The 11,334-nt window shown below is 41.8% G+C and overlaps 1 long non-coding RNA gene across 1 annotated transcript; it reads right to left on the bottom strand.

Moving 5' to 3' along the window:
* Positions 1-4,551: 4,551 nt before the first annotated feature.
* Positions 4,552-6,285, bottom strand: LOC311017150. Its single transcript, XR_014597594.1, has 3 exons — positions 6,075-6,285; positions 5,278-5,488; positions 4,552-4,682 (listed from the first exon to the last, which is right to left on the bottom strand). It is a non-coding gene; the product is annotated as an uncharacterized lncRNA (long non-coding RNA).
* Between the last annotated feature and the right edge of the window lie 5,049 nt (positions 6,286-11,334).

Raw genomic sequence — 11,334 nt, 5'->3', positions numbered from 1 at the left:
TTTATTTTATTTGCTCCCAAGTCCATTTTACACCGCCGGGATTGCAGCTGAAAGAATGTGTCACGGCGAGGACTCGGAAAAAGGAGGTGAGGACCCAAATGCAGTAGAAAAAGGATTTATTTAAATTATTAACTAAATACAAAACCAAAACTAAGACTAAAACAAAGTATCAAACTAAGAAAACCACAAGGGCAAAAACGGTCATCAAAGAAACACTTACGAACAAAATCAAAACACGAAGGGACACGGGAGGCAGGACGCAGAGACGAATAATCCAGACAAAGACATGGTGCAACATGCAGGGGGTGACAGCGACAATGAACCGACAACAAGACAGGGGAAACACACAGACTATATACACAGGGAGGCAGGGAGCTGACGAGGAACAGGTGAAACACATTAGGGCAGGCAGGGTAATCAACACGAGAGGGTTGGGGAGTCAAGACAGCGGAAACAACAAGGACCAGGAAGTACGAGACAGGAAATCACACCAAGGACAAAATTACAAAATAAAACACAAAATCCAAATCAGGGAAACACAGAACATGACAAAGAACACAGATCATGACAGAATGAGGCTGATATTGTCATACACCACGTTATAAGAATACATCTAAACAACACATTCATTTTTTTTAACGTTATTTTTTTGGCCTTTTATTGCGGGAGGACATCGTGAGAGTTAAGGGGATGAGAGAGAGGGACAACATGCTTTAAAAGAGGACCGCAGGGCGGATTCAAACCTGGGACCACTGCCTCGGTACATGGGGCGGTAACTCTACCACTGAGCTATCAGCACAGTTAACATGTTAATACTAATACTATAAATACAACTTATGCATTCACATAGTCGGTGAGTTTTTGCCAGCTGTCCTTCCTGCATGTTGCAGATGCAACTGTTGCAGTTTTACTGTATTATATGTTTAACTTCTTCATACTTCTGTAAGATTATGGTTCGCTCCTCATACGTGAAATATGCCGCTCTGCTGCCCGTAGACTGATCCATGTTTGTGATTGGTCAAATGCTGCAAACCTCGCCTCTTTCATGTTCACGCACTCATAGCTGGAAAGGGAAACCCTGGGTTGACTTAACGAGTTGATAACCAGCTTCGTGTGACCGCTGATCTCTGATTGCCTTTGTTAGGGTTACTTAAGCTGGATCTCTGAAAGATACCTGGTATGTTGAACTTACTGAGGAGTATAGGCCTCAGAGAACTGTTTTTGTTTCTGCTGTTTTCATTCCTTCTGATGCAAAAAGAAAAAAAAAATACCAAGATGGAGACAGATGCCTATCAAACACCAAGCTGTGCTCTTGACACGTAGAAGAGGTATATGTGTGTGCCTGCATACATATATCATGCCAGTAGGTGGCAGTGACTCGATGTAACTCATGCATTCTGATATACTGTGGCGCCCGCGGGACAGAGGTAAGGAGGAGGGAACCGGGGAGCGTAATAAATAACGTGTATGTACCGCCGTGGCTGTCACATGCCGCTGTTGCCACCGCACTCTATCCCTCCAAGGCACCGCGCAGGGAACGGACGGCGGGCCATATATGGAGTTCCGATTGCCCATCGGAATCACCGGCGTGGAGGAACACGGCTGGGAGGAAATCAGCGCAAGACGACCAGAGGGGATAAAAAGAGACGATGGAGAACACGTTCGTGTGGAGAGTAAGGAGATGATGAGAGAGAGAGAGAGACAACTAAAAGCCCTGTGTATGACCCGCTTCTGGAAGAGAACCCCGCGCCCTGATCGACCCCCGGACCGTCTGACTACCCGCCTCTGCTTCGACCCCCGCCTGCCTGACCGCCGAGCCCCAGACCGTATGACTGCCCGTCCCCGTGTACCGAACCCCACTCTCGCCCAACAACGTCGCCTCAGCCCCCTCAAGCCAGCCCCGCACTCCGCGGCATCGACAGCATCCCTGCAACAGTCTTTAATAAAGAACATTAATTGTGACTTTGGTGTGGACAGCCCTCTTTTCCCTGAAATTGGTCACGTAGCGCCTTCTCGTAACCCCGAGGGCGCCACAATACGCACTGCACTTCTGACTCCTGTTTAGTAAACACCGTTCCTCTGAAGTAGCTTGCCTGCTAGCTTTCTTTTTCATTCGTACAACACAACATATTGTCGACGAGGATGGCTCTGCTTGGGATTTCGCCACCTCTGGCATTTTTACAAAGCCCAGGTAAGGGACCAAAATGTGGAGAAAACGTACAATGCACAGATCAGAGAGCGCTTGCTGCTTGAGGATAAACTTACACTTGAAAAGACTTTGACAATTGCTGCTCAGATTGAAAATGCAGTTGCTGAAGCTAAAACAATAGCTACGTCAAGAGGAGCAGCTGAGGCTGTTGTCGGCATGGTTCGTGGGACTACTTTTAGTGGCCGAAAGCTAAAGCAGCAAAAACCCTCTTTCCCAGACCACCCCCAAAGACTGCTGTCTTGAACGGCTCAACGGCTGCTGGTAAGACATGCTACAGATGTGGCTCTTCAACACACGTTGCAAATTACCCCAAATGCCCAGCCAAATCAGTCACATGCAGACATTGTAACAAGCCTGGACATTTTGCCAGAGTGTGCAGGAGCAGGACTGCTTCATGCAATGTGGGAGAATTTTCCAGTGACTCTGTCACAGTGCTATTAGTTGATGAAGATGCAAGTACACTGAGCAGTAAATTAATGTGCAATGTCTCCATGAAGGCTTCAGGTGGCCCTACAATTACTGCTGATCTGATGGTGGATACCGGGTCTGGTGTCTCTATTCTCCCAGAGCACATGTACAAGAGTCACTTCAGCCACACCCCTCTCCTGAAGCCAAGAAAAATACTGACCACTTACACAAAGAAACCTATACCCGTGCTAGGTTGTCTGGAACTGGAATGCACGTCCCAGTACATTCATATTGTCCCAGGTATGCCCATTTTAGGCATGGATCTCTTCAATGCCCTGCAACTTGAGATCAAAGAGGGTCATGTCACTACTAACAACCCCCCTGCTGTCCCTGTACAGTACACAGCTGCTGAAACTGACGCTTCAAAGACTGGAACAGTTACTGGATTTGTTCACAAAGTCACTGTGAGACCTGGAATACAGCCTGTGCAGCAAAAGCTACGTCGTCTGCCTTTTGCCATTCGTGATGCAGTGTCCCAGGAGTTGCAGAGACTAGAAAAGGACGGTGTCATTGAACGCATCAACTCCTCACCATGGGTTTCACCCATAGTAGTCCACCGCAAGTTGGGTCGGCTCAGAATATGTCCAGATCTACGTGAGCCCAACAAGGCTGTGGTTGTTGACAGCCATCCACTGCCACATATTGAGGAGGTGTTTCATGAGCTATGAGGAGCACAAATATTCTCCTCTATTGACCTGCAAAATGCATATCATCAGGTACCTCTGCACCCTGAGAGCCGAGACCTTACTGGTTTTATCACTCATGATGGACTTTTTCGGTTCACTAAGGTCCCCTTCAGTCTCGCATCAGCCCCGAGTGCATTCCAGAGGATGATGTCACAGATTCTGGCAGGTTTGGATGGTGTACAGTGTTACTTAAGTAACACTGTACACTTAAGTAACACTGTACTTCCATACGGAAAAGAAATAGAAGAAACTTATAAAAAAAAATGTATTTATAACTTTCCATCGCCTTCAGTTAATGTTTCATGTATTGTATGTTTCATGTATAGTATATGATTAACTCTTGAAAGTGGCCACTTTTGCATTCTTTTCATACAAGATAGTAAAAAGATTTATATAAGAATCATGTGAAAACTATGTATGTAGAAAATAAGGAAAGCACATGTCAACGTATGTTTTCCATATAGGTTTCCTATAATTTTTGCATATTTGTTTTACAATGTGTCTTTAAAGACATATACTTTAAATATATGAACCAGTACCATTATATGTGGGTTTTCTGTATGAACTATGAATATTTTTTGCAGGTGAATTATGCTGACTTTATATGTTTTATATACGTTTATTTTTTATCTAAATAATCATCTAATAAAGGCATCTAATACAAATATGTAAAAACATATAGGAATATGTACCATTACAGATAGATTATTTTGTATGTAATGCCACGGTAACCTGTTTTCTTTATGTTTTTTGTATACGAATCCTTGAATGTAAGCCTATGAAATTTGAAATACCATTATAAATATTATACTTTTTTATAAGTGATTTCATACAACTTAACAACTCATACAACTACATTTCTATCATTAGAAACACGTGACTCACATATGAAAGTGACAAAAGTTAATTTGTCCCTTTACTTCTGCAATACTACGTTCTACCATTCCAGCTACATACTGTAACTGCAGTCTATAAATGCAATCTTTCAATGTCTGTAATGCTGAAAAAATGGCTGTTAAGCAAACTTTTAATTTGATGGACTTTATTTAGAGTGAACTGATATTACAATGAATATCAACATGGGCAAAACTAGCGAGGGATAAAAACCTGCCCACTTCGAACAATTTCCCTCTAATGGGTAAAACCTGGCTTCATATATGACACTATAACATCAACAGTTACTACCAAGTAGATACTTTTTGTGGGGGGTGTTGTAACAGAAACAATTTTACTTTTGGCACGGAGCTCTGTGATCTTGGCATTGATTGTGCTGCCAATGCTGGAGGGCTGGGTCCCAGGCCACCTCTCAAGCGTTGCACCTATATATGAACACAATAGGGGGAAATGGAAAAGAATAAGAGTACAATTATTAATCTGAAAGTAACAAATAAAAAAACATTATTACATTATATTAATGTCTAATGCCAGCTCTATAGCACTGTATAGGAGATGCATGGAGTTGACCTTGAAGAGATGCCTCATTAAATGCAAGTTTGTACTTCAGACTAAAATATACTTATTTTCCTAAATGTGTTCGTTTGTTAATTTGTTAAATAAGTCATAGACCTTTGAAACAGCAGAGAAAGAGGTAGTGTACAATAGCTTGTCATGAGAAGATTAATATGATTATTATTACACCTGTGTATATAATACAGTATATAAGCAAGGGAAGATAATTCATTCTACGAATAAGGTTCTTCCATTTGGCAGAGGCATTCTTTCATTAACACTTATACAATGTAGAAATGTTCTCCATGCGGCTCATAGAATTTAACACAACTGACACTAAAGTCTGACAGTGTAGAATGCTGGTATGGTGTATGACTGTTTTTAGGGTTCCTTGTCTGAAATCAGTAAATACAAAAAAGCATGGACTATTGCCAAAACATATACCATAAAAGGATGAAAACTTACTGTAGATGGCATCCAGTTTACTTTTGTCCAGAGGTAGACGAGCATCGACTCTGCCTCGTTTCCCCCCTCGAAGATTGCTCACCAGCAGTATCTCCATTGGGAAGACTGCTGTGAGCAAATGTCTCACAAATACTGTAGCTGAACTTGCATTAACTGCATAGGCCCATGCCAGTTTCTCTACCATGACTTCAGTTCCAGGATGGATCTCCACCTGTTCAAACAAAGAGCCATTGTGAGAATTTAGGGTTCAAACTTAAGACATTAAAACAAAAATTAGATCTGCCATACTCATAGATGTACATCTGTAATGGGAATTTTGGATGTTTGTACTTTATAATCAGAATATTTGTCAGGCCAGACGTCGATCCGCATCTCCTCATCTGACTGTTATGCTATGACGAAAATGAATGCCTGTTTGTAGATGATATGAACATGAGTGCCACATTGACATAAGATAATTTCAGGACTATGACGCCTGTGTTCTGTAAATCTTGACCTTGCCTGTACATCTTGTCTTTGTAAGATAGGACATGATCCGTCCTTTGGTTCCTCCTCCTTAAAAGGAAGACTGTTGTTGGACTCAGGGTCGTTCCTGCTGATTCTGAACCTTTGCATCAGAAGGCAGGGGTGACCAGTCCCTCCTCTGCAGATGAGAATACTTAGTGGAATAAACCTCGGAGAAAAAGCTGATCCTGGTTGTTGATCTTTATTGGGCAGATTCATTTTTCCACAACACATCTGAGAGACAGTAGATCCAATTATGCACTGGATTTATTTATACTTTAAAAATCAATTACCTTGGAAGACTGGTTGTCCCTTGTTGGTAGAATAACAGACCCTGATGTGGAGCTGGATGGTGAAGATCTGGGGAGGGACAGCAGTGAATCTGCAGATGATGAACCAGGCCTGGACTGCAGAGAACTTTGGGGGGGATTGGTGGTGTGGTCAGGTCTAAACTGGATCTCTTACGAGGTTCAGCCAAATCAATTACATTCTTCATGGTCTTTAGGAGTTCAGGCACATCTATACATGTACACAGAAAATGATAAACAAAAATGGTACATCATTATTTAGTACAATATAAAGTATGGCTAAAGTGTTTTTTAAGTGTTTTGCTTGTCTTATTGTTAAATAAGTGATAAGAGGTGATACCTTGGACAAGCAACTCCCTCAAATTTGCATTCTCTTCCTTCATGTCTTGGATCTCCTGCTTTAATTCAACCACTGTCTTTGTCAGATTTTTATCACGATGAATGACTGAAGGCGGTGAATCACTGTACATTGCAAGCAATTCCTCTGCAGAGTCTTCCCTTGTGAGAGCCTTTGACTTCTGGGTATACAGAGAGAGAGAGAGAAAAAAAATCTGACATTCTACTTACATGATACAATCGAAAAATGACTTGACTTGCAGTGACTGAGTCAGAATCTGAGTCTCATCCGGATCGGAGTCATCATCTTATCTTTTCCCTTCTTATCCTCTCCTTTCTAGGCATTATGCTGCACTTGGTAAATAAAAAGAGACCAACAATATGAATAAGACTGTTTGGTTATATTTCAACAAGGCACAGGGCTACTTTTTCTGCAGGCAATTGGGTATTGCCTGTTTGTCATTTAGCAAATACATTACTGCAAGTGTTAATTATGTAGGCCTAGCCTAATGTAAACCTACACAATAGCCTACTAAATATTCATCTTAAGTAAGTATACAGATAGATTCACATGCTGTAGGATACCAATGACAAACTCTACTGGTGGTCATCATCATGTCATATCTATTACTGATTTTGGGTAGCGTCTAGCTTGTGAGCAGCCGATAATTTATGCCCAGCTGTGTGGCGTTGAGACCGGCTACTTCACAACAGAGACAAATAAATGCAAGTTGCAGCTTGCCAACTGAGGCGCGTTCACACTGCTTTTATTTTGAAAATTGACCGGATTGTCTCGTGTTTCTTTGTGTGAAAAAAACGAACTTTCAAAAGGGCACTTGCTTGGTCCAGAGGGCAAGGGCAGGTGCTTTAGCACCACCTAGTGTCTACCTGTGCACGCCACTGACAATTACTATATTCTCAATCCATATGAAACTTTGGTTGTTGTTGTTTGTTTTCCAATTTGTGTCACTGCTATAGACTACTGCAACTATGTCTGACATCATGGGATGACTGTGTTATAGTGTTGTTCATGCATTAACTTAGAGACAAGGTTGGTTAGGCTAGTTGATAAGCATTTTGTAGGGCAGTAACTTACACATGATAAAATGGTGACAAAACTGTTGTAAATAATGAGTAACATTTTAAATCGAGAGTTGGCTTACTTAAATACAGCTCATATTTTGACTTGACTTTCCCACCAATAATACTGTAAGCTAATGAATCATCATGTATACTGAAAAACATTTGTTGGAAAGTATTTACCTACACAGTAAGCATACAAATTCAGACAGGTTAAAATTTTCCATGTCTAACTTATTTTCAACATTAACTCACCACTGACAAAAATAACAGTGCCCCAGTAGTGGGGCCACCCTCCACGCTGTTTCTTCCCATGGCGCCATTCAATAACGGCTGAGTAGGTGGAAATGGGATTTCCATGTTGGTCCATCTTAGAATCATCAGTCATTATCAGTCTTTACTTCACTGAGCTTCCCAGAATCCTCCCCTTCACTCCACTGCACCACTGCAAAATTCCTGTGTTCTGAAGTGAAAAAATAATCTAATTATTGCTTAGCCAAGCAAGATGACCAATAGACATACAATATAAATGCTAACAATCTTTTTTTTCTCTTTTTTTTTCTTAATTTGGCAAGTTTCATTTCATTATGCACAATTCTGCTGAGAAAAATGAGGAATAACAATTCTCACTTGTGTTAATGTGTACCCTTTAGCATTAAGCTAACTATCACTTTTAGCAAATGCTACATAAACAGAAAATCCGATGTAAGCTAATTCCTTCAAATACGTAATTTTACTTACCGCTAACGTGAGGTTTATTTGTCTGCATTGTCGGCCGATGATATGCATCCGAGCATCAACCTTTAACCGTCAGCCCTGTCGTCGCCGGGCATTCAAAATGACACGCGCATGCCAATGGTCTCGCTCATGGATATTAGGGGAATTCAACTTGATGTAGCCGCCTGCAGCGCGCTACCTAACGTGATGTATTGTGGGTTGAAGCGATGCATGATGGCTAGAATTTGTGTCCGACTTAGCAGCGACCATATCACGTGACCCAAAATATCGCGGGAACAAATTTTTAAGAGCCGCTTCTTGCAGCGCTTGGCAGCGCGGTCTACGGCGGCTGCAACTGGCTTGTCCACACCTCCGCTACGCGGAATGGCTCTCTACTGGTTAAAAGTTCAATGACGTGTGTTCAGGTCCGCACTAGGCGGCCACCTTGTGGTGAAATGATTTGCCTTTTTATTTTGGTCGCTTTGATCTCATGGCTTGATCTAAAGTTCTGTGCATTGTGCTGTGATTGTGTAACCCACAATACACGTTAGGTAGCGCGCTGCAGGCGGCTACATCAAGTCGAATTCCCCCTGAGAGAGGAGTTAAAGGGATAGTTCAGAATTTTGGACGTAAGACCTATTTTCCAAGTGAGCCGGTGTGTTCGAGACGTCTGGAGACGTTTTCAAGAAATTTCATTCAGTTCTTCTAGTTGCCGAGTTCGCTTATGCTATGGCTCCACAGTGCACCCGAGGCAAATCCATTGTAACGGCAGACTATCGATGTACATATGTGTTGATAGGATGTTTGAAATAAAACCAACCTTGCATTTTTAAGGATTTATGTCTCAGCAGCAGCAGCAGCAGCAGCAGCAGCAGCAGCGTGTCATACTTCCTAGTAGGCTATGGCAGCGGCGGAGTGATATCACCTAGCACTTATAAGTTACCGGTTCTATAATAGTTTGTTTACCTGCTGTCATTGCTACAGACGCAGAGTAGCCTGCAGTGCTAGTTTCTTCAATCTAACAGAAATGGACACTTTTGGAGAATACTGAAACTTTTGAAGACTCTGATGAGGAGTTTTTTTCCACCCAAACCCAACCGTACCTGTACGAGCCTGAAATTACAGAGGAAGAATTGCGCGAGAGGGATGCTCAAAGGGCAGTGTTGGGACCTCACCATTAGGACTACACAATGCGGCCTACAAAAGCCTCCACATGCGGTCAGAACAAAGGGACAAAGAAGATAAAAAACTACAACTGCCATTTTACAACTGTTGGTGCCGATCATCAGCTGTCAATCATCAGCTGTCAATCATCAGCGGCCGCGTTATAATGACTTAGCTTAGTGAAAGTCCGGTCGGATTCTCTGAGCACCGCGGCCGTCTTTTCCTAAATCCTTTTGAGTTCTCCTATCGCCTTTCCTTAACCCCCGGTCAAGGAATAGGAGTTAGGACCTTATTTTTTTACTATTCGACTGCACCCCTGGCCTTGGCTTTCCACAGGATGGTAAAGAGACAGTCAAACCGGCTTCTGTAACTTTGGAGACATGCCGAAAAGAAAAGCGGGGACACCTGACACAGAAACAAGAGACTGGCTGCGGAGAAATGTGCTTACATGGACTTTGACGAGATGGAAAAAAAGGTATGCGCGCTTCCTGCAGCTCATGAGTGCAGTACAGTTATCGTTACTAGTTAACGTTACAGTTATCGTTAGTAGTTACTGTCCATTGTTTCATTAGGAAAATCAACAGAACTTTGAGTGACAGCGGGAAGCACACGACGCAACAACATGTACATGCAATTTATTTCTTGTCCTCTCTGTTTATCATCAGCTAACAATAGTCGATGTAAACTGAACTGCCCACCGATCATTATTGAATCAATAATTTTATTACAAAAGCATCAAAAGTATGAAACCGTGTACACAATGTATTATCTATTATGTTTTGATGGGCACAAATTACACTGGTAGGCTATATGTAACATAATACATGATGTTTGCCACATAAATGTTGAATCCTGTGCATTTGCTGTGAGAAGGAAATAGCAGTATTTGAACCTAGACTTCACTTAATAATATTTCTACTGTACAAGTTATCCAAAATGTTACTTGAGTAAATGTAAAACTGCTTTTAACTTATAAACAAAACACTATGTTACTGTGTAGTTCAAAAATAATCAGTCAACAGTAAGGGAAGGGAGAAAAACTGTATTGTAATTGCTGCAAAATATGTCTCAAACATGATATACCATTTTAAGGAAAGTGATGAAGATAATACCAAGAGAGAAGAGCAGAGAACAGGACCTCTCACAGTACCACAGCCGGTGAGAAAAAAGCCCTTCTCTATGTCCCTCCATCATTCTTTTTAGAGATGCACCGATCCACTGTTTTCAGTTCTGATGTGATTCTGACATCAGATCATTATTGTTGTTGGTGGTGTTATGTGTATGGTAACATAGTAATTTATGCAACCTTTTTCTTCTGGCTTTTAAAATCTGCATATGGATGACCACGCTAATTGCCATTGTCCCCTTGATTCTTATGTTGTTCTGTGCCCACCAAGTCTCCTCTAAACTGCTACATCACAGTGTAGAAGAGAGAGATGTAGAGTTCACAGATGTTTTCACGTGAGCTCTGCTTATCTTCTACCGCCCATAGTGGCTCGATGCCATCAGTCCAAATTCCATGAATTCAGGTCACTGTTAGATCGATCAATCCCATTTCTAATTCTTGTATTTATTCAATAAATAATGGACTTGTGTTCCTCTCAGGAAAGTGAAGATGCCACCCAAAGAGATGAGTTGGGAGCAGAACCTCTCACAGTAGACAAAACTACAATATTAGACCACTCTACCTCTGTTGCTTACTCTTACAGTCAAATTACAATTTTTATCTCTGTTGTTTGTTTGTGTCATGAAGATGAAAGCGATGAAGATGATGGCCAGAGAGAAGAGGAGAGATCAGAACCTCTCACAGTGCCACAGGTGAGACAAGGTCACACAGGTCACACAGGTCTGCCAAAACAAGGTTATGAGTAAAACAAGTGAAACCTGACCAGTTTCATTGCAGTGCTTCTTTTTCTATCATTTAGGACACTGACCCTCAAGAGGTAGA

This window comes from Eutrigla gurnardus (assembly GCF_963514095.1).
Source record: "Eutrigla gurnardus genome assembly, chromosome: 8".
NCBI lineage: Eukaryota > Metazoa > Chordata > Actinopteri > Perciformes > Triglidae > Eutrigla > Eutrigla gurnardus.
The sequence above is the reverse complement of the archived record's forward strand: the minus strand, read 5'-3'. Positions and strand labels throughout refer to the sequence as shown.